The 26,083-nt window shown below is 43.3% G+C and overlaps 1 protein-coding gene across 2 annotated transcripts in view; it reads right to left on the bottom strand.

Moving 5' to 3' along the window:
• Positions 1–22,840, bottom strand: part of CREB1 (cAMP responsive element binding protein 1) — a 244,865-nt gene extending 222,025 nt beyond the window's left edge. The window contains exon 1 of one of the 2 annotated variants that reach the window (XM_033945846.1): positions 22,549–22,840. The gene's annotated coding sequence lies outside the window, so the exon portion shown is untranslated. The remainder of the gene's footprint in view (positions 1–22,548) is intronic. The other variant, XM_033945847.1, reaches the window with a different exon arrangement.
• Positions 22,841–26,083: the final 3,243 nt, after the last annotated feature.

The raw sequence follows: 26,083 nt of genomic DNA, 5'->3' as shown, positions 1-26,083 counted from the left end.
TCAGGAAAGGAAACTATGAAGCAATGAGGATAATGGTAAGGAAGAAACTTAGGAACACTTCCAAGAAATGGCAAATGGTAGAACATGCCTGGTCTTTTTTCAAGGACACGGTGAGCGAGGCGCAAAATCTGTATATCCCCAGATTCAGAAAGGGGTGCAAAAAGAGTCAAACAAAAGACCCGGCATGGATAACTAAAATAGTGAAGGAAGCGATAGGCAATAAGAAATATTCATTCAGGAAATGGAAAAAGGACAAAACTGAGGACAACTGGAAAGAGTACAGGAAGTATCAAAAAGAATGTCACCGTGTGGTTCGAAAAGCCAAAAGAGAGTATGAAGAGAGGCTAGCCAGGGAAGCTCGAAATTTCAAACCTTTCTTTAGATATGTTAGAGGGAAGCAGCCAGCCAGGGAGGAGGTGGGACCGCTGGACGATGGAGACAGGAAGGGAGTGGTGAAGGAAGAGAAAGAAGTAGTAGAAAGACTTAACATGTTCTTTTCGTCTGTGTTTACAAATGAAGACACATCCAACATACTGGAACCTGAGCAAATCTTCAAGGGAGATCAAGCAGAAAAATTAACATCCATGGAAGTGAGCCTGGAAGACGTACGCAGGCAGCTAGAAAAACTAAAAACTGACAAATCCCTGGGTCCGGACGGAATCCATCCAAGGGTTCTGAAGGAACTAAAGGAGGAGATAGCGGAACTACTGCAGCAAATTTGCAATCTATCCCTGAAAACAGGCGTGATCCCAAAAGACTGGAAGATAGCCAATGTTACGCCCATCTTTAAAAAGGGATCAAGAGGTGACCCGGGCAACTACAGACCGGTGAGTCTGACCTCAGTTCCAGGTAAAATGGTGGAAGCATTTATAAAAGACAACATTGATGAACATTTTGAAAGAAACAAACTTCTGACAACCAGTCAACATGGTTTCAGCAAGGGGAGATCGTGCCTAACTAACTTATTGCACTTCTTCGAAGGAATTAACAAACGGATGGACAGAGGTGACCCCATAGTCATCATATATCTAGACTTCCAAAAAGCCTTTGACAAAGTACCCCACGAACGCCTACTTCGAAAACTGAAGAACCATGGGGTGGAAGGAGATGTACATAGATGGATCAGAAACTGGTTAGCGGGTAGGAAACAGAGGGTGGGAGTGAAGGGCCACTACTCGGACTGGAGGAGGGTCACGAGTGGTGTCCCGCAGGGCTCGGTGCTTGGGCCGCTGCTATTTAATATATTCATAAATGATCTAGAAACAGGGACGAAGTGTGAGATAATAAAATTTGCGGACGACACAGAACTATTTAGTGGAGCTCGGACTAAAGAGGACTGCGAAGAATTGCAAAGAGACTTGAACAAACTAGGGGAATGGGCAACGAGATGGCAGATGAAGTTCAACGTTGAGAAATGTAAAGTACTACATGTGGGTAGCAGAAACCCAAGGTGCAGCTATACGATAGGAGGGATATTATTGAAGGAGAGTACCCAAGAAAGGGACTTGGGGGTAATGGTGGACATGACAATGAAACCGACGGCATAGTGCGCAGCGGCCGCTAAGAAGGCGAATAGAATGCTAGGCATAATCAAGAAGGGTATTACAACCAGAAGAAAAGAAGTTATCCTGCCGTTGTATCGGGAGATGGTGCGTCCTCATCTGGAGTACTGCGTCCAATATTGGTCGCCGTACCTTAAGAAAGATATGGCGTTACTCGAGAGGGTTCAGAGAAGAGCGACACGTCTAATAAAAGGGATAGAAAACCTTTCATACGCTGAGAGATTAGAAAAACTGGGACTCTTTTCCCTGGAGAAGAGGAGACTTAGAGGGGATATGATAGAGACTTACAAGATCATGAAGGGCATAGAGAGAGTGGAGAGGGACAGATTCTTCAAACTTTCGAATAATAAAAGAACAAGAGGGCACTCGGAAAAGTTGAAAGGGGACAGATTCAGAACGAATGCTAGGAAGTTCTTCTTTACCCAACGTGTGGTGGACACCTGGAATGCGCTTCCAGAGGACGTAATCGGGCAGAGTACGGTACTGGGGTTCAAGAAAGGATTGGACAATTTCCTGTTGGAAAAGGGGATAGAGGGGTATAGATAGAGGATTACAGTCCAGGTCCTGGACCTGTTGGGCCACCGCGTGTGCGGACTGCTGGGCACGATAGACCTCTGGTCTGACCCAGCGGAGGCACTGCTTATGTTATGTTCTTATAAGAATTGCCGCTGCTGGGTCAGACCAGTGGTCCATCATGCCCAGCAGTCCGCTCACATCCCCTGGCTCAAAACCCATCTTAGTTTGAACCCCTTCCTCTCCCCTGGTAGGTTCAGACCCAAGCTTTCTCTGCCCCTTCTCCAGGGGTCAACACCTCCCAGCTTTTTGTCTGCTGCCTAATTCTTTCTCTTCTGCTTCCCGTCTCTATCCTCCAGCATGCTCTCTTCAACTCAGCCTTTTCGACATACTAACAGTAAATAAAGGCAGATAAAAGAATCATGTGGTCCTTCCAGTCTTACCAACAGTCTTTTTTTTTTTTATACTTCTGCATTTTCTCTAGCCCTAATTCCAGCAAGACCTCCAGTTGTGCCTTCAAATCCTCTGCACTAGAGAATGACATGGGGACAAAGTTTGTCCACAACTTAATCAATACCCTATAAGGAACTAGTAGGGGACTCTAAAAAACTGCAAGGCCTCATGCACACATACTACACTGCAGTCATTCAGTCACAACTGGAACAAAGAAAAAAAAGAAAAAGAAGTGGAGAAAAAGCCTCAGTTATGATTCATATGGCAAAAAACACTTAATTTAAATAACCGCTTGCACTTGTGAACTGCAAAAAATGGTGAAAAAAGGCACTGTAGCAGCCCATAGAGAACCACCATATATCACAGCATGCCACAAAAAAATTCAAACACTGATAATGTGGATAAACTAGAACATCAGCACAAGTCACTAATATTGCTTAATGAGCAGAACAAAAAAACTTAGCAGCCACAGGTGTCCAGGCTCTCTCCAAGGCATCAACAATCACTGCTCTTACACCCAGACCCAGCAGCCAGTTGACCCGATGGGGAAATCTCCATTTCGCCTCACTGCATCAGGGGTTCAGATTCTACTACATCACAGGCAACAGATCAGGACTCTCAGTGCAAACCACGCTCCCGTTCTACAACTGAATCACTTCTTGCGCAAAAAACCACCATAGTCGAAAGCTGATAAACTCTTCCAGGACTCCACCCCCTATTCCAGCACACCAATCAGCATACACCACTAGCCAAAGAACGCAGCCCACTCAATCCGGGCATTGAATCCCTCAGGGTGAACCGACTGCAGTGTATAAATCCAACACTGTTCTTTCTGTCTTAACTGACGCCTCCAGTCCCCCCGGCGGACTGGATAAGGAACATGTTCAATCACAGTGCAACGTAATGCTCCAAACTCATGGCGGGCCTCCAAACAATGCACCACCAGAGGCTCCTCCAAACGTTGAGTGTTCAAGCACAACCTGTGCTCTATTAATCTGGTCTTAAATCGACGGTAAATATGTCCCACATATAGCTTGGGGCAGGGGCACATAATGATATAAATTACCCAGGTTGACCTACGGCGCATTTCAGAAAGAAATTAAGACAGCACTGTTCGATAGATTTATCTCCTAATCAGATACCATTTTAAAACTATTAACACCATGCTGATAACTTTGAGAAATATGTGTATTTTTTACTAATTGTATTCTGGAATTCGTTGGATTGTCCAGCTCTCTTCACTGTAAACTGCCTAGAAGTCGCAAGATTGTGGTGGTATAGAAAAAATAAAGTTGTTATTATTATTATAAATCACCCCTTCCGTTAAACGCGTGGTTGCACTGCGTAACTTGAACACCTGACCAGTCCCAGGGTGAGTAAACTCATCAGATTCTATCATCTGGGGACACAGAGAACACTGACCACAACTCCGATGTCCTGGTGCACCCTGTTCAGATGCCAGTGGTCTGAGCATAATCGGGCTCAAAATGTCACAGAGATTCCTATTACGCCCATAGGAAATAAAATCCATAGGTGTTGAAGACTCAGGTGTACTCGTAGAATGTTTATATGCCTACGTATCACTTGTTCTGATGTTCTGGACATCTGGTTAAATGTCGACCTAAATGGGACCATGTCCTGTTGAGGTTGAACACCATGATACTCCAGTAAAGATTCCCTGTGATTATAAAAGGGCCTTTTGACAGTTCTTGACACAACAGGTACAGGGTAACCCCTCTGGTCAAACTTCTCCTATAGTATAGCTGATTGGCTGCAAAATTCTGAGTTGGTACTACAGATGTGTCTATAACGCAAAAACTGAGGAAATGGAATACTTGTCTTCATAGCATACGAGTGCATACTGTTAAACTGTAATAGAGAATTAGGTACATTTTTCTGGCTATTATTTTATAAATTTGTTTTAGAGGCCTTGCATTGTTTTAGAGTCCCCTATTAGTTCCATATAGGGTATTGATTAAGTTGTGGATTAGTTTACATACCCTTTTCCTGAGATAAAGTTTGTCCCCATCTCATACCCATAGGTTCTAAACCCGCAGATTATGTCATTTGCAAAAGCCTTGAACACTTATATACACTCGATAATAAAATTAGATTTTTGCCCTACCCCCCCCCCCCCCTCTTGACAGCCTCCACCAGGCCTGCCTTAAGACCTGGTAGTCCAGCTGTGGGCTGGGACAGGAGGGATATCTTCTGCCTCCTGTTCCAGTCAACTGTAACAATTCTCACCTCCCTCCTGCCTCCCAGATAAAGTGTACCTTTAAAATCTCTGGTGGTCCAGCGGTGAACTGGGAAAGGAGCAATCTTCTTACACTCCTGCAATGCCGTTTATCTGAATGGCTGCCATGAGTTCCTGCTATAGAACCAACGTGACCCCCCCTTCCTCCCTGCTGTAGAATCAACGTGCCTCCCCTCCCTCCCTGCTGTAGAATCAACACGCTTCCCCTCCTTCTCTCTCTGTAGAATCAATGAATGTTCCCTCCCTCCAGAATCAATGCGCGTTCCCTCCCTGTTGTAGAATCAATGCATGTCCCCCTCCCACCCTCTCTGCTGTAGAATCAACGCGTTCCCTCCTTCCCTCTCTGCTGTAGAGTCAACACACGTCCCCCTCCTTCCCTCTCTGCTGTACAATCAACACGCATCCCCCTCCTTCCCTCTCTGCTATAGAATCAACGCGCGTCCCCCCTCCTTCCCTCTCTGCTGTAGAATCAATGCGCGTCTCCTCCTTTCCTCCCTGTAGAATCAGCACGTGTCCCCTCCTTTCCTCCCTACTGTAGAATCAATGTGCGTCCCCTCCCTCCCTACCTACCTCAGAGAAGCAGGGTCTTTTCCTGGTCCTACTTTAATCACTGGTGTTCCAGTGAGGTGAATCAGGGCAAGTGCTTGTGCCCGAACAGTCTCGCTAAAAAAAACGGCTGCCGCGAGTTCCCAAGGCAATTTGCAAGACTGCTTCAAGTCTTGCAAATTGCCATGGGAACTCACGACAGACATTTTTTTCAGCCCTGTTCGGTCCTTTTTTTTGGCCCATTAAAAAAGATACTGTGTGGGTTTCAAAGGAGCATACTGTATTTTTATGGTTCTTGAAGCTCCAATGACAACCATAAAAATACAGTACGTTTCTTTGAAACATTTATCCCATATTTTTTGAATATATCACAACTGTACATCCAACAATCTCCTTCTTTCTTCCACCATCTGAAAGAGCAGTTCTTTGCCTACAAAACTCACCAAGTCACATTTTTGATTTGCTATTCCCAATAGCTTAAAATAGGCCTGAAATTACACCAAGGTTTCAACTTGAATTTAATGTTAAAATATGTGGCAGATGTAGACAGGTACTGTAATAATGACAGAAACTTTGAATTGGAAGTTTGTGGTTTTCTAATAACTGTAACTTTGTATTAGGAAGAAAAATCAATGTAATCAAGTAACAGTATGGCTTGGATAAGAGTAACAATTTCAAAGACAAATCATGCTTCACAATCACTTCAAATGCTGAGTACAATGCCTTGAATTTGTTATCAATATTGGACAACACAGTTTGTGAATAGCTGTATATATCATATCATGCCACCATATGGGAATGTGTATGTGAAGTGCTCAGACCCCAAATCTCCTGCACTTCTGAATATTAGATTCAAAAGGGTAATTATGAGAGTGATTTGAAATCCGTGGTCTTATTACACACTACTCTGAGCCGAGGGGGCAATCTTTCCTTATGGCTGCAGCGAAGAGAATGCTTTATTTAATTCCGGGGGACACTGTATCCTGGTGGTTTGAATACGGAAATACTGTACAATGGATCTATTTTGTGTGTTTACTTCCCCCTTTGATTTTTATTTTATGTGAATACATTCAAATGAATTGGCTAATTAGAAACGGAGGTCCTGGTCATGTGGCAGGACTCATGTAGTAAGTTTCATTCATCAATTGATTCCGATGCGCCACAGCAACGTTTTGCATATGTGAATGTCTTTATGTTTCACATAAAACTTTTTAACAGCCGTGATGCGTGGAGCAGCTTTTTGATATGAATTGTATTTTTTCATTTGGTCATTCATAGCACCGTGCCAGATACTTGGAAATCTGTGCAACTGTGGACAGGTCAATTTACATTCCTTTTAAGACTCTTAAGGTATGTTTGTTTCACCACTGTCTGTTCATTTTATATGCCATACTTTTTTTTATGATCTCATTTTTAGGTACATTTTTCTGGCTATCATTTTATAAATTTGTTTTATACGTTAGTAGTTTTTATGTATGAGTTATATAAGTCTTACTATTGACTGATGTATTGTTATTTTATTGTACACAATGTTTTGTCTGGATGTGTATCCATTGCTTGATGTATTGCTTAAGCCACCTTCATCAGTGCATAATGTTTTGTCTGCCTGTGGATCCATTGTTATATTAGTATACAATGTTTTGTCTACCTGTGGATCCATTGTTATTAGTATACAATGTTTTGTCTGCCTGTGTATTTACTGTTTTTATCTCATATCTGATCTGATTATATATTTCATTTATAATTGCAATATTTTATATTTACTATTGTATTTGTTTTTTTATTTATTTTTTATATATTTACCATTTGATTGTCTCTTTTGATGTGTTATTTCATTCATTTTTGCTTTTATTATGTTGTTTTATATTTGTGTTTTGATGCATTAAAATTTGTGTGTGTCTATATTTGTAGACTCCTGAAGCAGGCCATCTTGGCCGAAACATGTACATGTCGAGTCATTGAGTACACCAGTCTTTATAGGGCAATTCCACTCCTTGCTTTGCGTATTTGAGTTTGTGGATTTGGTTCTCCTGTTTCATACTCTGTAGTGGATGTTTGGCAGTATATATTTAAAAGTTTTAATATAATATTTGTTTTGTTCCAGCTGGTTAAATAACATTGCTACTCCTCTCCTGATGAAGCCAATTGGCAAAACTCAGGTCTGGGTAGTGGGGAGCAAATGGTTGTATACATAATGAAATGAGCACTGGGTTTGTCACAAATGGATATAATTGTTCTGCTGATCTGCTGGAGTTTGCAGGAAAAGATTCATGACTTTGGTTGACGCATCAAGAGTCTGCATATTAACAGATAAGTGCATTTGCCCATTTAATGTTATGAAGTTTACATTTGATATTTTTAGCTATAGACGGTATCAAATGGGGACAGTGGAGTGTAAAGATGGTCCCCAGTTGACTCTTTTGCGGCTCACCTGCAGGAGACTTCGATTCTGAGTACTTCACATACACATATATTATATATATATTATATATATTTTAAAAAAATTGACTATAGATTTAGCTCATATTTTTTTGAATAGTTTGAATGTCTGGATATCATAGGGGATGTCAATTTTTTTAACTCCTATATTATAGCAGTTGTGATATGACATTAAATATAGCTAAAAATTTGCATAAATTTTGTTTTATCTTCATATCTCAGAAAATAAAAGCAGTGTGCCTAAAAGTTTACTGGCTCAGTCAAAAGATATAAATGGGGGCAATGAACTCGTGCACACTGAGTGACCATAAGCTAAAAGATAAGTTTGCTACTTTTTTGCAATCTATCAGTGCATAAGTAGATCACATAGCCCATGTGGCATGTTAAACTATACAACCACAATAGAGAACCCTAAATGGATAATAGCCAATAATATCCAAAAAATAATTTTAACACTCAAGAATTGGCTAACACACCTGGTCCTTGGAAGGAAAAAGTCTAGAGGAGTGAGGTAAATTTGTAAATTTATAAACAATGGACATCAGTATGAGCCCTTGATAGATCAACGTAAACCTCTGGCTCAGGCGATATCTCAAAAGGTGACCAGCACCAGACCGCAATCTAAATGAGAGTAGCCTCATACATCACATAGTCCATAATGTGTCAAAAAAAATGCAAATCAAATCACACTCCCAAAACTGAATAGACTTTTTACACCACGGAGAAGGGGTTATGAAGGCATAACAGATGCATACTCTCCCTGAAAACACACCTTGTGAATAGAGACCTATTTAATAAATAAAACAATAAATATAATAAACACTAAAAATATGATAGACCGTACAATGAACATGTATAATAAGACAGTACCTATGTGTAAAGTGCAAGAGACAAGAAATAAACACCTAACAAATAATTCTAAAAGGAATGCAAGGTGCGAGGTGCTTACCAATAAAGTGCAAAAAGTGTATATCAATGAAATATGGCAGAGCAAGAGACAATGTAAGAATAAAGTGCAAATGCAAATCCCCACTAGAAATCCATGATTAAGATCGTATCATATAAAATGCAAATGCAGAGTATAGCAAAAAAATAAAAAACAGTATAAATATAAGGTGCAAATACAAATCCCCACTATGAATCCATTACTGGGGTCATATCATGTAAAGTGCAAATGCAAGTCCTCACTAACAATTCATAATATGAATAATAACAATTGGAATTCATGAACTATAAAGTGCCACAAACACACAAACACACCAAGCAAAAAATGATAAATAATAAATAAGTGACTTCAATCAATTAGACACTCAGACATAAATGGACACACAACGGCCCCAATAGAGCCCAATCAAAAATGTCCTGGCATCTCTAATTAGTAATTAGTAATGTCCTGGCATACACAGACACACAACGGCCCCGATAGAGCCTAATCAAAAATGTCCTGGCATCTCTAATTAGTAATGTCCTGGCACCTCTAATTAGTAATTAGAGGTGCCAGGACATTTTTGATTGGGCTCTATCGGGGCCATTGTGTGTCCGTGTATGTCTGAGTGTCTAATTGATTGAAGTCACTTATTTATTATTTATCATTTTTTGCTTGGTGTGTTTGTGGCACTTTATAGTTCATGAATTCCAATTGTTATTATTCATATTATGAATTGTTACTGAGGACTTGCATTTGCACTTTACATGATATGACCCCAGTAATAGATTCATAGTGGGGATTTGTATTTACACCTTATATTTATACTGTTTTTTATTATTTTGCTATACTCTGCATTTGCATTTTATATGATACGATCTTAATCATGGATTTCTAGTGGGGATTTGCATTTGCACTTTATTCTTACATTGTCTCTTGCTCTGCCATATTTCATTGATATACACTTTTTGCACTTTATTGGTAAGCACCTCGCACCTTGCATTCCTTTTAGAATTATTTGTTAGGTATTTATTTCTTGTCTCTTGCACTTTACACATAGGTACTGTCTTATTATACATGTTCATTGAACGGTCTATCATATTTATAGTATTTATTATATTTATTGTTTTATTTATTAGGTAGGTCTCTATTCACAAGGTGTGTTTTCAGGGAGAGTATGCATCTGTTATGCCTTCATAACCCCTTCTCCTTGGTGTAAAAAGTCTATTCAGTTTTGGGAGTGTGATTTGATTTGCATTTTTTTTTGACACATTATGGACTATGTGATGTATGAGGCTACTCTCATTTAGACTGCGGTCTGATGCTGGCCACCTTTTGAGATTATCGCCTGAGCCAGAGGTTTATGTTGATCTATCAAGGGCTCATACTGATGTCCATTGTTTATAAATTTACCTCACTCCTCTAGACTTTTTCCTTCCAAGGACCAGGTGTGTGAGCCAATTCTTGAGTTAAACTATACAACCAACACACTTGAACAGCAATTTCAAACTGTTTGTGAACAAGCGATGATTGGGTGGTAAGGCAGTAGTGTTGGGGTCCTCTCCTGTTATTGCCTTCATGTTTCTGAGCATAAGTTCCATCGGCAATTGATTTATGTTCAAAAATTTTTTGTGTTTGAAATTTATTAGCAGAGTGATTATTCTACCGATTTGTTAAAAGTTTACTGGGGCAGAATCTAGCCATAATCTCTTCCAGTTCCTAAAATCTGAGACCTATTGTGCTTTCTGTTCAGGAGCTATGTACTAGAAAATTTAAAATATTTATTGATTACCTAAAACCTAGGTGGCTTACAATAAAAAGATCCAAAAATCTTTAAAACATACAAACATATTTAAGATACACAGTGGCATGCCAAAAATTAAACCAATAGCCAGGCTAAACATCATCATAATTACACAAAACTCCTCATTTCAGTTAAATGTCTGGATAAAAAAGTGGGTTAACAACTTCCTAAACCCTAACAAAAGAGTAAAATCCAAGACAAGCTGTTCCACAAACCTGGCCTGGCTATTGAAGAAAAAGTTTTTTGATGTATCAGCATAATGTATCTTTCCCCTCTGTCCCATTTCTAACATACAACTCTCTGATCTCAATAAACGCCCTGGACTATATATTTGCAAAAGAGCATTAAGATAAGCATACAGTTCGTTGTATATCCCCTGATGGTCCAATTTCAGCTCTTAGCTTGGTTGAGCAACTATCCTTTCCAAAACCTGAACCCAAAGTTGACGTTTTGGCACTATCTTCCATGGAGTGAAAAAAGTGGCCCCAATAATAAGGCCCCTAACTCTGAAAGAAATTGACATCCATCTCAGAATTTGCACATATTCATTGCATGTCCTATTGTACTTCCACAAAAAATTTCATCAACGTCTGAGATAGTCAAGTTAGGAGACCCAGACCATTTGACATGGAATGACCCATTTGTCTTAACTACATTTAGTAAGTTTGTTATAACCTTAGTGTAATTTCTTTAGTGTGCAATTGCTAGGGAATATGGATGTATGATGGACATGGGAGAGTCAGAGGCCTGCCTAGCACTATATATGCAAATCAATATGCACAGATTTGTATGCACAACTTAATTGCCATCAATTAAAAGTTATGAGCACAACTTGGTAGGCGCATTCTATAAAATGGTACTTATCAGTTCCAGTGCGCAAATTCTAAAAGGGAGCATGGTCAGGAAGGAGGATGGGTAGACTGTGGGCACTCCTAAAAATTAAGCACACTGATATAGAATATGCCTGATCTCAGCACAACTTAGGCACAGGTATTTAGGCCTGGATTTTCTTGGCCTAAATGGATACCTTTTATAGAATCATGCAAAACACCATTCTGATCAGACCCAATTTTTTAGGCACTATGCTGTAGCCACTTTAAGGCCTGATTTACCAAGACATTCTGGGGATAATTCTGAAAAGATCACCTTAAAGTTTGTGATCACAACAGACCTTAAAAACCTAGGCCCAGATGTACTAAGCTAGTGATCGTCACTAAACCTGTTTTAATAGCTTTAGCGATTATCATTTTTACCGACCCGATGCAGAAAACAGCTCACCTTGTGGTTTTCTGCACGATCACTCATTCCTAAGGTGACCATACGTCCCGTTTTCAACAGGACCATCCTGCTATGGGACCGACCTTCCCGTTGTCCCGACCCACCGCTTCGGGACGCCGAAATGTCCTGTTCTCAGGAACAGCGTCCCGAAGCTATGCGAGGGGACAAGGGACCGGCGATCGCTTCCCCTCCCGCGCTAAAGCCTGCCTCCCTCCTTCCCACCCTACAGTGCCAAAATGGTCAGGGGGGGCCCGCAAGGTCCAGAATCACCCTCCCTATTCTCAAGGCCGGCATTAGGGGATGGCAAGGGGGCCCCCACGATCCAGGCAGTGCTCTTAGCTGCCATCAGCCCTGCCTTCGGCTGCGCCGGTAATGCTAAATTGGACGGTAAAAGCAAAGAGAGACGCCGCAGGACTTTTCCACTTGCCTGCATCACTCTAGGTTCTGCCGTTCTCGATCCCGCCCCTCAAAAACAGGAGGGGGACGGGATCAAGAGTGGCAGAACCTAGAGCGATGCAGGCAAGTGGAAAAGTCCCGCGGCGACTCTCTGCTTTTACTGCCCAGTTTAGCATTACCGGCGCAGCCAAAGGCAGGGCTGATGGCAGCTAAGAATCGCCTCCAGTCTCGCAGCATTCCTGGAACACTCTGAGAGACTTCTATACCATTCAGGCCTATTAAGTTGGGGAAAAGAGGGGAGGTACTGGAATAGGATGTGAGAAGATGGTGGGTTGGCAGGCTCAGGAAAGGGGAGAAAGCTGCTAAATCAGATAAGGAAGAAAAAAAGGAACACAGGAAGATGCTGGACATGGAGGTTGTAGGGTGAAGGAAAAACAGTCATGATGCGAGTAGAAAGACAGGTGGGAGATGTTGGACATGGGGTGGATGCAATAAGAAGAAAAAGGAGGTTCTGGATATTGGAGTAATAGGTAGATAGGGGGCATGCTGACACAGAAGGAGGGAGCAGGAAAAGGGAGAGGAACAAGAGATGCCAAGTCCATGGGAGGGAAGGAAAGGAGATACAGACCATGGAGGGGGAGGGATAGAAGATGCCAGATAATGGAGGGGGAGTTGGAAGGAGAGGAGAAATATGCCAGGGCATGGGGGGAGAGACAGGAAACAAATGCCAGACCAGAGGGAGAGGAGGTGCCAGAGCATGGAGGGACAGAGATGCCAGACCATGGGGTGGAGTGGGAAGGAAGGAAAGGAGAAGAGAGAGACTCCAGAGCATAGGGAGACAGAAAAAAGGAGAGCTGAAATGAATCATGTACAAAGGAGACAGTTTATGGAAGGAGCATAGAAAGAGGGAAGATACCATATGGAAGAGAGAGAGGGCGGGGACACTGGATAGAAAAGGGCAGAGAATGGAAGGGGCGAGACAGAGGGTGAACAGTAGATGGAAGAGGTAGAGAGAGGGACAGACACTGAATGGAGAGGGACAGAAGCTGAATGGAAGTGGAGGGAGAGGAGGGACAGACACTGAAAGGAAGTGGGGAGGAGAAAGAAAAAAGAACACATGCTGAATTGAGGGAAGAGGATAGAGTTAGATACTGGAAGGGATGAGGGAAAGAGGTGGCAAGATATAGGTAGACACAAAGAAAGAGGGAAATTGAGGACTGAATAGTAAGAAAGAATTTAAACAGGCAGAAAATAAATTTAGAAGGAAGAACAGGAGGAAGAGAGCAGAAAGATGCCTGAGCAGGGGGGAAGGCAAGGAGACGGATACCAAACCTCGGAGGAGGAAAAGAGGAAGGAGACAAATACCAGACCTGAGGGGAAAAAAGGAGAAGAGAGATATGCTAAAATCTGCTGGGAGGGAGGAAGGAAGGCGAGAAAGAGGCAGAGAAGGGGGGGGGGGGCGTTGTAAGCAGATTAGAAAGATGAGAGAGAGAAAGGCTTGGACCAAAGGGGAAAGACAGGAGGCATATACAGGATTATGGGAGGTTCAGACAGAGGGGGAGAGACCCTGGGGAAGAACAGGGAGATTTAAGATCATAACAGAGGAGGGAGAGAGAGGGAGACCTGGAACAAAGGTAAAAATGAGAACTGACACTGGATCTGGGGAGGGTAACAGAGGGAAAAGAGAGAGAGACCTGGACCCAAAGGGGATGGGGCTGGATTGTGAAAGAAATGTTGGATGCAAAAGTAAGATTGGATGCACAGTCAGAAGGAAGTGCAACCAGAGACTCATGAAATCACCAGAGACTCATGAAATCACCAGACAACAAAAGGTATTTTATTTTAAATTTAGTAATCAAAATCTGTCCGTTTTGAGAATTTATATTTGCTGTCTATATTTTGCACTATATTTGTCTATTTTTCTATAGTTACTGACATTGCATATTTTAAAGCAGTGGTCTCAAACACGCGGCCCGCATTTGGCTCTCCAGGTTTTATTTGCGGCCCGTGGTCTGGAGGCCATCATTCTTTTCCTTTTGGAGCAGCAGCCGGCTCGTTCGTTCAAAGCCATGGGTTGGCGGCTCCTTGCGCTATCCACTCCTGCATCGGAAGCCTCTCTGATGTCACAACATCAGAGAGGCTTCAGACGCAGGCGCGGATCTCGCAAGGAGCCGCCACCCGTGGCTTTGAACGAACGAGCCGCCCAGACACGCTGCTGCTCCAGTGGCGTACCAAGGGAGGGGGACGGTCCACTGTTCTCTTCCCTGCAGGGCCGACCAACTCTGGCGGCCCGACGTCAATTCTGACGTCGAGAGGACGTTCTGGCTAGCCAATCGCTGCCTGGCTGCCCGGAACGTCCTTTCCGACGTTAGAATTGACATCGGGCAGCGAGAGTTGGTCGGCCCCGTGCAGAAGAGAAGCAGGGAAATGGCCTGTTCCCGATAGTGGCAGCAGCAGCAGCCTATTCCGCAGCGGTGGTGGCGGCATGGGGGAGGGCAGGAAGGAAGGAAGAAAGAAAGAAAGAAGGTGGGGTGGGGACAGGGAGCCAGAAAAAAAAGCAAAAACATGGGGCACAGAGGAAGGAAGAAAGAAGGAGGGGGGACAGGGAACCAGAAACAAAGCAAAAAGTGGGCACAGAATCAGAGAAAGACGGACAGAGAAAGAAAGAAAAAGTTAGGGGAGGGAATGAGGTCTGGAGGAGAGGAAGCATACAAGAAGCTGAAAGAAGGGAAGAAGTACTGGATGCACAATCAGAAGAATAAAGTGCAACCAGAGACTGATGAAATTACCAAACAAAGGTAGGAAAATGATTTTATTTTCAATTTAGTGATTGAATTGTGCCAGTTTTGAGAAAGAAAAGATATTGAACTTTAAATGTGAGTGCTGCAGAAAAAAATAGAGCACTTGGAGGGCCGCAGAAAAAATAGTTAATGTCTTATTAAAGAAATGACAATTTTGCATGAGGTAAAACTCTTTATAGTTTATATATCTTTCCTTTTAACTGTTAAAGGAAAGTTTTATAAACTTTAAAGAGTTTTACCTCATGAAAAATTGTCATTTCTTTAATAAGGCATTAACTATTTTTTCTGCGGTCCTCCAAGTACCTACAAATCCAAAATGTGGCCCCGCAAAGGGTTTGAGTTTGAGACCACTGTTTTAAAGTAATCTGCCTTGACATCTTTGAAAAAAAAAAAAAAAAAATCAAACTCGTAAATGATAATTAACATTTTCTCTGCGTACAGTGTGCTTTGTGTTTTTTTTTTAATTTTATGTTTACCATTATAAATTAATAAGATATTGTGTGTACATGAAAAATGAATGGGCGGGAATGGGGGCAGGGCTGAATATTAATAGATGTCCTGTTTTGATGAAAAAAATAAATGGTCACATTACTCATTCCCCAATCCAACCATGCAAATAAGCTCATTAACAATGAAATGCCATGTAAACTAGTATAGCGACTGATGCTGTAGCATGGCTTCTCAATGTACTAAAAAAGTGATCGCTTTTAGCAATCCAAACAAGCGACTGGTCGCTTACCTGTTTATCCCTCTTTTTTTTAAATGTGCACAGATGCTGTGTATATTACACATGGACAATATCTGCCCCCATTAGAAAAAAAAATTAAAAAAGCACACAACCCCTGCCAATGATGGCCCCTCCACCACTAACCAGCAGCATGAATCCTGCCAGCAAAAACGGCAGGAGGAATGACAACTTCCTCCTGCTGTGCTGACCCCAACCCTCCATGAAAAATAATTGGCAGGAGGAATGCCCACTTCCTCCTGCCAAGCTCCCACCCCCACCTCAGTGAAAGAAAATTGGCAGGAGGCATGCCCACTTCCTCCTTCGTGAAAGAAAATTGGCAAGAGGGAAGCCTACTCCCTCCTGCCACCGAATGCTCCCCCAAACCTCTTCCTCCCCTGGTACCTTTTAGCTTTGGAAAACTGTATGAAAGCAAAATGAACAGCTGAAACCATAGGTGCCAGACTTGTGGGTGCTTGAATACCCCCAATATTGAGCAAATGCTTTCACTTTGTCCAAGGAAGGGTAATTTGTGAGGGTTTAGTACCCTCAATCGTTCTGAAAAGTTAGCTCCTATGGCTGAAACACTGAACTAGAAATTTTATGAACAGGTGTGGCCATGTTAAAATACACATACAGTATACACTTATTTTATAAAATATGAAAAAAAAGGAAACCCAGGGAAAACAAATAAGGAGACAATATTACAGGTACCGGTAAATTGATTTTTTTAAAAGCAATTTACCAGCCTTTTCCCTGAAGTGCGGTAATATCTGAGTTTAATGTGTTCTAATGAGAGACCTTCCCAAGTGTTAAACCCAAATTTAACATAACACTGTGGATATTTCTTTCTTTCTTTTTTTTTCAGGTCAGGCAATAATGCCAGCACGTTTCCAAGTTTATTATTTATATACCTCCTATCAATGGAGGCGGTCGAAGTGGTTTTACATTCAGGTACTTGTATTAAAAAACCTTGCAAATTGTACCTCTAAACCAGCAGTCTCAAACATGCAGCCCGCGGGCCACATGTGGCTCTCCAGGTTTTATTTGCGGCCCGTGGTCTGGACATGATCAACAGCATTTCTCTTCCCCTTCCTTTTGGAGCAGCAGTGTGTGTGGCCGGCTCATTCTGTTCAAAGCCGCGGGTTGGGGGCTCCTCGCGCTATCCACTCCTGCATCGGAAGCCTCTCTGACGTCATAACATCAGAGAGGCTTCAGACGCAGGCGCGGATCTCGCAAGGAGCCGCCACCCGCGGCTTTGAACAGAACGAGCCAGCCAGACACACTGCTGCTCCACAAGGAAGAGAACGGAAGGGGAGGGGAAAGAGAAATGCTTCTGCTACATAGGAAAGGGGGACCCTAGAGAAATGCTGCTGCTGCTGCTGTACAGGGAAAGGGGAAGAGAAATGCCTCTCCTGCACAGCAAAGGGGGAAGGGAAATGCTGCTTCTGTTGCTGCTGCACCCAATTGGGGAAAGAGAGGGAAGGAAGGAGAAGGGAGAGGAGATGAACAAGAGAAGAAGCCAGATTCATGGGAGGGAGGGAAGGAAAGAAGATATTAGACCATGGAGGGGGAGGGAGAGATGCAGGGGCATGGGGGAAGGGAAGGAGACAGATGCCAGACCAGGGGAAAGGAAGGAAGGAAGGAGGGAGAGAGAGAAAGGAAGGAAAGAGATGCCAGACCATAGAAATAGGACGGAAGAAGAGAGAGATAGGAAGGGAAACATGGAAATGTAGATTTCGAGAAAGAAAGCAGAAAAATTGAACATTAAGTTAATGCCAAAGATGGATGCAAGGCAGAAAGTGAAGATGGAGAGAAAAACAGTCAAAGGACAAGAAGGCCCTGGAAACATAGTTGAAAGCACAGAAAAATAAAGTCACCAGACAACAAAGGTAGGGAAAATGATTTTATTTTCAATATAGTGATTGAAATGTGTCAGTTTTGAGAAAGAAAAGATATTAAACTTTAAATGTGAGGGCTGCAGAAAAAATAGAGTACTTGGAGGGCCGCAGAAAAAATAGTTAATGTCTTATTAAAGAAATGACAATTTTGCATGAGGTAAAACTTTTTATAGTTTATATATCTTTCCTTTTAACTGTTAAAGGAAAGTTTTATAAACTATAAAGAGTTTTACCTCATGCAAAATTGTCATTTCTTTAATAAGACATTAACTATTTTTTCTGCGGCCCTCCAAGTACCTACAAATCCAAAATGTGGCCCCGCAAAGGGTTTGAGTTTGAGACCACTGCTCTAAACTGTATATTATATATACAGTGGTATCTTGGATTATGAACATAATCCGTTCCAGGAGCATGCTCGTAATCGAAAATGCTCATTTATCAAAGCGAGTTTCCCCACAGGAAATAATGGAAACTCGCTTTGATACGTTCCCCCCTAATCCCCCCCGAGAACCGGCATTGCTCCCCCTGAAGGCCCCCCCCCCCGGTTTACTGTCATCTGGGCACCGGCATGTCCTGTGCGTTGGTGCCGGTGCCCGAAGATCGGCCTCCTCTTCTTGCTGGGCCTTGAGCATGCACAGATGCTCAAGGCCCAGGAAGAAGAGGAGGCCGATCTTCGGGCACCGGAACCAACACACAGGACATGTCGGTGCTGGTGCCCAGATGATAGTAAGCAGCGGTGGAGGGGTGCCCAATCACGGCGGGGGGGGGGGGGTGCCCGATCGCGAGGGGGGGACGCTCGTAAATCGAGCTATGCTCGGTTTCTGAGGCGCCGATTTTGCGAATGTTTTGCTCGTCTTGCAAAACACTCGCAAACCGGTGCACTCGTAAACCGAGGTACCACTGTACATTGGTATTAGATTCCTAGCATGTGTCGAGTTAGGATAAAAACTTGTATCAAAAACCCCTGCAGTGTAACTATGACAAATTGTAACCTGTTAACTGTATATTATGTATAGTCTGTTCTGAGCTCTTTGGGAAAACGAGATAGAAAACAAATTCATTAAATAAATGGTACTCAAGCAGGCAGTACTTGCAAAAAAAATTAATGCAGGCGCACTTACAACCTCCTGTTTAGGAGGCACTGTATACTCTATGTACCCAGTTAGCCTAAGCTAATCTTAACTTGCTAGCTAGATAACATAGGAATATCCATTCTCCACCCATGACATGCTCCCTCATAAAAATATTTTGAATAGGTTAATATGTGGAAAACTGTTGGTGGGCAAACAGGGCTCACAAATAGGGATCACTATAGTCATCACTTGGCACTAAAAGCACCAAAATTTCCAAATGCTTGGAGATGCCAAAAAATACAAATTGCCCTTGATACAGTGGAGCTCGCCTATGGCCTGACTGCCCTGGATAGGTCCATTCTTGCTATCAGACACTAAGCAGGGTCAGGCCTGGCTAATGGACTACTGGGGAATACCAGGTACTGTAGGCTATAGGGCAGTGTTTCTCAACCTGTGGTATGCGTATCCCTGGGGGTACACAGGCCAGCTGTTGGGGTATGCAGGCTGGCTGCCGCTGCTTCCCCCCTGCCCCACTGCCAAAACTGACCCTGCCACCTGACATGCTCCATTCTCAGCCCCCTGCTACTGCAACAGCCAACTGACATGCTCCATTCCCACCCACCCCCACAAGAGGAACGGGCCAGGCGCGTGCAGTGACTGCACATGGCCAGCCCACAAGCCTTCCCCCAATGTCAATTCTGATGTCAGAGAAGGTTCCGGCCCAACCAATCCTGGGTCGAAACCTTCTCTCCAACATCAGAAATGATGTCAGGGGGAAGGCTTGTGGGCTGGCTGTATATGTACATGCTTGGCTCGTTCCTCTTGCGGCAGGAGTGGGTGGGAATGGAGCATGTCATGTGGCTGCGGCAGCGGCAGGGGGTGGGAGGTTGGGAATGGAGCATATTGTGTAGCAGGTTCAGCTTTGGCGGTGGGGTAGGGAGAAATCAGCAGCAGTGGCTTCAGTGGAGAGGGCAGGCAGGGAAAGAGGACATAAAAGTTGGATTCATGGAGGGGCAGAGATTTTGGTTGGGGAATGGAATGAGTGTGAAGGAGAGGAAACATGCAGGAGGCAGAAAGAAGGGAAGAAATACTGGATGCACATACAGAAGGAAGTGTAACCAGAGACTCATGAAATCACCAGACAACAAAGGTAGAAAAATGATTTTATTTTCAATTTAGTGAACAAATGTGTCAGTTTTGAGAATTTATATCTGCTGTCTATATTTTGCACTATATTTATCTATTTTTCTATTTTAAAGTCATCTGCCTTGACCTCTTTAAAAAAAAACCTGAATATAAATAACATTTTCTCTGTGTACTGTGTGCTTTGTGTTTTTATAATTGTGGTCAACATTATCCTATATAATAAAACGCTAGCCGCGCATGCGCACTCAGACCTGCGTGATCTGTAATCCCTGATCCGTAAGTCCGTGGCCAGAGTGCGTATGCTGCAACTACACAAAGCGGGAGAAACAGACTCAGGATGGGAGGATGCGCCGCAGCAAAGTGCTGCAAAGGTACTGCAGGGGAAGAGACACATAGAAGACAGACACATATCGCTTCTACACAAACCTCCCTCCAGCTTTGGAAGTCGCAGCACGTTAAACAGGCTGCTTCGCAACTTTCTCCTGCAGTTGAGTCCCTCTGCCGCATCACTAATGATGTCATCAATGACGCGACAGATAGACTCAACGGCAGAAGAAAGCCACGAACCAGCCTGTTTAGCGTGCTGCGGCTGTCAACGCTGGAGGGAGGTTTACTATTAAAGTCATCTCGCCGGGAGGGTCGCAAAGTCAACGGGGGTAGGGTTGGGAGGGGAGAGAACCGTCTGCCTCGGGTGCTTCAGGCAGCAGCAGCGTTTACAATTCGCTGCTGTTGCGGCTTCAGGCCTTCCTCTCTGGCGGGTCCTGCCTACTTCATGAACACAGGACCCGCCAGAGAGGAATACCTGAAGCCAGCAACAGCAATTAATTGTGAATGCTGCTGTTGCCTGATGAAATAGTTGAAGGAGGAAAGTGAGCACAGGGGAGAGTGGCTTGGAGGGAAGAACAGATGGCAGGGCATGGAGGGAAGGAGGAAGGTATGCCAGACCAAGGGAAAAGAAAAGAGGAGATGGAGAGAGGCCATATGGGACAGAGAGAAAGAGGGCGGACACTGGATGGAAAGAGAAGAGAGGGCAGTGAATGGAAGGGGCAACATAGAGGGTGAACAGTATTCTAGCACCCGTTAATGTAACGGGCTTAATGACTAGTGTATTAATAAGATTATATTGTGTGTACATGAAGAAACTGCATTACAATTAGTATTATTATGGGGGTGGAGTCAGAGCGGAGTTTGGGCGGGCGTACTCGGTTGGTATTTGTTAGGCTTAGGGGCTACTTGGCTTGAAAAGGTTGAGAAACAAGGCTGTAGGGCTCTACGATGGGCAGCAGCAATATAGTGGAGCCACACAGTGCGCAGAAGGCAATGGCAAACCACTTCTGTACTCTGCCTTGAAACATCACAGGGAGGATTCCTCACTGTGCATGCAACTATGGGTCAGTGGTTGATTGAGGCATATACACGGAGTGGAGCTTTCTCAAATTCTGAAGGTGCTCAGCACCCTCTGGCTCCTATGCTTGGTACACCATACCAACAGCTAAAGTTACTAAAATTAGTTAATGTGCATCATTTGTAACCAGGTCTCATTCCATAAAATGGGACTGTGATAAAATAGCATAATTTATTAGCCTGAAGACAAATTCATTTGCAGCTAATTTCTAAAAATGGTGATTTATTGGTTAACATGAACCTATTTATAATGCTTGCATGCTGCTGCAGTGTATTAGAACTAAATATGTGTCAAATAATACAAAAGATTAAGTGACCCAGTAAGAACAGTAGACTTAAGATCTACTATTTTAGAGTAGATAACATTAAAACCTCCCAGAAGGGTGAACTAGGCCAACACTGAATTTTACAGGAGCCACATTCAATTTCCTTAGAACAACCTTTAGTTTCCTAAGATACCCATACTACATCAGCGACCAATGTTTTTGTATTTTTACATTACAAACATTTTTGAAACTGTTTACCCAAGATTGTTGCCTGTGTTATTTCACAGCAATAAAAAAAAATTTCCTTTCAAAACTGTACAATCTTTTACAGTAAAATAAACATGAACAGTACAAATTTTTAAATGGAAGAGCTAATTTATAGAACACCAAAACTCTATAATACAGAAAAAAAAAACCATGAATAAAATACAGTACAAAAATAGCTTTATCTTTGAACTTTATTTTTCCCCGTTACATGCCAAGGACGGGAATACCCAAAATCAGATTCTGACACATTTAAAAGGCGGGCATTCTTCAACTCACATCAACTTAGCTAGGATAAAGCGGCGCTTACCAGCCTACTCGTGAAAATGTGTTAACATTTCGTTTGTTTATAATGTACAGAAATTGTCTTTTAAAATAGGAGGTAAAAATAATAAAAGCTCTGTAATAAACATTAGAGGAGTTGGGAAGGCGGTTGCTCTTTTGGACAAAGGTACCGATGATCTTGCGGGAAGGTTTGGGGGTTGGATTTTTTTTTGGGGGGGGGTTGCCTTTTGGTTTTCATGAGATGGTAAAACGAGGCTGATGCCCCTTTTCTTTCACCCGCCGCCGAAGCTTGCACCCCCCAACTCTCAGCTGGCTTGCAGGCTGAACTTGCTGCTGCTTTAGTCCGCCATTACTCTTTGTTCGCCGCGGAGATGCTACAGCGTTCAGCTCACTCTCCATCTTTAAGCCCGCCACCCCCACCCCTTTGGCCAGGCCCTGGTTGTCCGCCTCTGTGCCTTCCCCTGTCCCTCTTCCTTTTTACCCCCCCTTCTTTTCTCCTCCTGCCTCTTACCGGTTACAGTCTCCTCCGTCACTGCTTTCGTTCGCGGCCAGGATCTCGCTGGAGTTTTATTCTCTCCCCCACGTAACACACCGCGTCAAACTACACCTCCGCCGCGTCACTCGCACACTGCAAACACTGCAGCGCTTTCTCGCGGCTCACTCTGCCCCAAGCAGCCGGGCGACGACGAGCGGCGGGCTCCAGCAACACTCCAACGGCCTTTGCACGAGAGCCAGAGAGAGACGCTACGGCGCATGCGCAAAGCATTCGTCTCGCTTGCCCTCATACACGGAAATCCACGATTGAACTCGAAGGCAGGCAGGAAACGAAGACATGCGGAAACTGGCGACCGGGGATTTCTGTATTTGCCCTGTACTGTAGGAGAATAGGTTAAAAAATAGATTCATGTTGTCTTGTCTGATAGGCGGCTGTACAGTGTGGCTATGTTTGGAAGAGCTACAGCAGGGGTGTCCAATGTCGGTCCTCGAGGGCCGCAATCCAGTCGGGTTTTCAGGATTTCCCCAATGAATATGCATGAGATCTATTTGCATGCACTGCTTTCATTGTATGCTAATAGATCTCATACATATTCATTGGGGAAATCCTGAAAACCCGACTGGATTGCGGCCCTCGAGGACCGACATTGGACACCCCTGAGCTACAGTCATAGGTGCCAGCTTTTCAGATTGATTGGGGTGCTAAAACGGAACAAAGTAAAAACAAGATCCTAAGGATCTCCAAGATCTAGGGCACTAGTCTTAAGAATGGAATCCTCTTCATTTATGACTGCATGTTCTCTCATCCTTCTCTGCAAAGTCCCACTCCCCTATGATGCAGTCCTTTTCTTCTGTGGGAGAGATTGGCAGAGAAGGTCCAATGATGTCAGCAGGGGTTGGGGGGGAGGGGGTAACTCCCTACAGAATGACAGCTAGAGCAGTGGTTCTTAACCTTGTTGGAGGTACTGAACCCCACCAGTTTCATATGCGTGTTCACCGAACCCTTCTTTATTGGAAAAATAAAATATGATTTTTACAAATTCAAAACATAGGTATACAGTGAGGGAAAAAATAATATCAATTTTGAAAACAAAAAAGTTCTCCTATATTTTGAATAATAATAACATAATAATGAAATTTACTGCAAATCAGTGTGACTTCTGCTGTTGCCTCTCAGAGACCAGTTCAGAAATGCGTGGCTTTACCTTGGCAAGTGCCACTCTCATGTCATTTTCGCCACAAAGTCTGTTCCTTTTCTTCGTTTTTATGTCCAGCATCCTCAAAAAGGATTGCTCGCAAAGATATGTTGTAACAAACGGTATGAAAATTTCCAGAGCTTTCTTAGCAATAACAGGGTACGTTACCAATTGTTGACACCAAAACGTTGAGAGCGTTGTTGTTCTGAAGAGTTGCTGTTGAACCTGGCTCTGTTGAATTTCAATGATTTCATCGAGGTATTCATCATTGACATCTGTTGTCTCAACACTAAACGTGAACGACTGTCTCACCCATGCTGGATATGACTCTCTTGTAGGGAAGTATCCGTCGAGAGACTTTGCAAGCTCATCTAAGTGCGTGGCAATAGTTTGCTTCAGTTCCGCGGGTACAGAAATGTTTCCGATTCCAGATACATCTTCAATCTTACTTACACAGTTGTCTAGCAGAGGAAAGTTTGCGAAGTTATCGTTTTCTGTTCGTCATTTCCATAATGATAGCTTTTTTTGAAAAGCTTTCAGGTTTTCTGCCGCTTCGATGATGTTGACTCCACCACCCTGCATCTGCTTATTGAGATGATTGAGAGCTGCAAAGATATCAGCCATGTACGCTAAAATGAGAATGAACTCAGAAGTTTTGAAGCAATCTGCATGACAATGTTGCTGCTCTTGCAAAAACAGAGCTAATTCCTCACGCATGGCAAAAACACGATTCAGCACCTGTCCCCGGGATAACCACCGAACGTTAGAATGGTACAGAAGTATCTCGAATTCAGATCCCATTTCTTTACACAGCTCCTTGAAGATGCGGTGCTTCAGAGCATTATTTCGCACATAGTTCATGCATTCCACAACAATTTTTAAAACTTCTGCCAGTTTTGGAGGCAAGGTTTTTGTTGCCAACGCATGCCTGTGCAGAATACAATGCGTAACAATGATGTGTGGTGCATCGGCATTCACTAGCGTATCAAACCGGACTTTCTTCCGAGCATGGCTGGAGCTCCGTCCGAACAAACTGCAGAAACCATATCCCACGAAAGATTGTTGTCTTTGAAGAAGTCATCCACAAGTTTCTTCACATCAGTTGCCTTAGTTGTTGTTGTAAGAGGCGTACAAAATAAAAAATCTTCCTTTATCACGTCGTCTTTCACATAGCGCACGAATACTGCAAGCTGGCTTAGATTTGAAACGTCTGTGGTCTCGTCGAGTTGAAGGCTGAATTTTGCCGGGCTTGAAATCAGATCTGCAACTACTTGAGCCAAGATGTCTTTGCTCATGTCCTCTATTCTGTTGCTGATGATGTCATTTGAAAGAGGAATTTCAGATAACTGAACTTCAGCCGCTTTTCCCAGCATGATATTCGCCATCTTCAACACAGCTGGTTTTATGAGTGTTTCACCAATGGTGTGTGGTTTGCCCTGCTTTGCGATCAGGTAAGCAACTTCGTACGATGCTGTGAGGATTGGTTTGTTGATAGGTACAAAGCCGAGAACAGGCAGAGTAGCCTTTTCATCGAATCTTGCTCTCTTCACCTTGAATTCAGCGAGCGTTGTGTTCTTGTATTTTCCATCTCCATGAAGCTTAAGAAAGTGTTCCCTTAGTTTTGACGGAGCTAGACTAGAATTATTCAACTTGGCATTGCAAATCATGCAATTAGGACGCTGACTCCCATCACGTTCCGTTATACATGTGAATCCATATTGTACATATTCGTCCGACCACTTTCGTATTTTGCTCGACATAGTAAGGGATTAAAATATTAAGATAGGTATCACACGACGTACCATCACAACAGTTACAATTCGACTACTGTGCGCATCAAATCCCCTGCAGCACAGATAGGCCAAGCGATGTTGCGTGATCACCTGCAGCCAATTATGGACAAGCGGGGCGTATCATCACGAATCATAAGCGCTTCGGTCACGTTCAATCATCTATCAGTTAAATCACAAATTTTGATCAGGAATTGATTGATGTATATAAGGCGCTAGTTACAGATTGATAGATCATGAAACCGAGTACACGATCAGTCTTGATCAAAATCACTGAATAACTGATAGATGATTGAACGTGACCGAAGCGCTATATGAGTCGTAGGTGTGTTTTGACCTCCGCCGAACCCGCGAGACTGACTCACCGAACCCCTGGGGTTCGGTCGAACCCAGGTTAAGAACCACTGAGCTAGAGGAACAGACAAAACTACAACTGGGAACCTAGCTAAACTTGAAACGACCAGGTCCCAATTTGTATTAGCCTCGTTCTGCTGTCCTCACTACAGATGCATCCGGGGACACCTCTGTGGAAAGAAAATCACACACACACAAATGTACATGCAAA

This window comes from Geotrypetes seraphini, chromosome 5 (genome assembly GCF_902459505.1).
Source record: "Geotrypetes seraphini chromosome 5, aGeoSer1.1, whole genome shotgun sequence".
Classification (NCBI taxonomy): domain Eukaryota; kingdom Metazoa; phylum Chordata; class Amphibia; order Gymnophiona; family Dermophiidae; genus Geotrypetes; species Geotrypetes seraphini.
This window is presented reverse-complemented; position numbering and strand designations above follow the sequence as displayed.